Source organism: Suricata suricatta, chromosome 9 (genome assembly GCF_006229205.1).
Source record: "Suricata suricatta isolate VVHF042 chromosome 9, meerkat_22Aug2017_6uvM2_HiC, whole genome shotgun sequence".
NCBI lineage: Eukaryota > Metazoa > Chordata > Mammalia > Carnivora > Herpestidae > Suricata > Suricata suricatta.
Window position 1 is genome coordinate 126,970,209 of NC_043708.1, and position 853 is coordinate 126,971,061.

Below are 853 nucleotides of genomic sequence, written 5' to 3' on the forward strand. Positions count from 1 at the left end.
TCCTGAAATGCTCCGAGAAGAATTTCAGGCCTTGTAACTGATGACTGACTGAATGGTGACATTAAATTATTTTTCACGTATGGCTTCACGAGGTGCTGAGTTCACGGACTCTGAAAAGAAATTAGGTATGAAAGGCAATACTAAGCATGTTGGCAGTGGGTTTTAGCTAAAGAGCACCTTGAAAAGCCGATGGGCTTCTGAGGCCGACCACTAGGTTCTATGGGGGAACATCTTGCCTAAAGAACTTCTGAAAGTTCCCTGCACGCTCGGCCAGGAAGCACACTGCGTCTACTCCCCATTGAACAAAAGCATTTGGTAAGACTTCATAGCAAAGTGTACTGCTTGCAGTCAGAAGGCTGGCTGTGGAGAGCCTCAGAGCCCAAACCAGAGCTCAGAAGGAGGCATCCTGAGATGCCTTCTCCAGGTGGAAAGAATCATCCAGCAGGGCAGCTCAAGGGACTGCTTTCCCAGACTCTCATTTTTACATTACTAGTTAGGGCCTTGTCATGACCACAAAAATGACAAATGAAGATTCCCAGGGGAAGGATAATACCCAGCAGTGAAGGGTTTTGAGAAGTCCAAACCCCTCTGTGCTTATGATGTCACTGCTGTTGCAAATGGTATTCTGGGTGTGGAGTGGTCACAGCTTCCATTGGGAGTATACAAAAGCTGGTCTAAGGCTGGTGGTGGGGGCGCCTGAGTAGGTCAGTCAGTTGAGCATCTGACTCTTGATTTTGGCTCAGGTCATGATCTCATGGTTCTGAGATCGAGCCTCAAGTCAGGCTCTGTGCTGATGTGCTGACAGCGTGGAACCTACTTGGGATTTTCTGTCTTTCTTTCTCTGCCCCCCCCC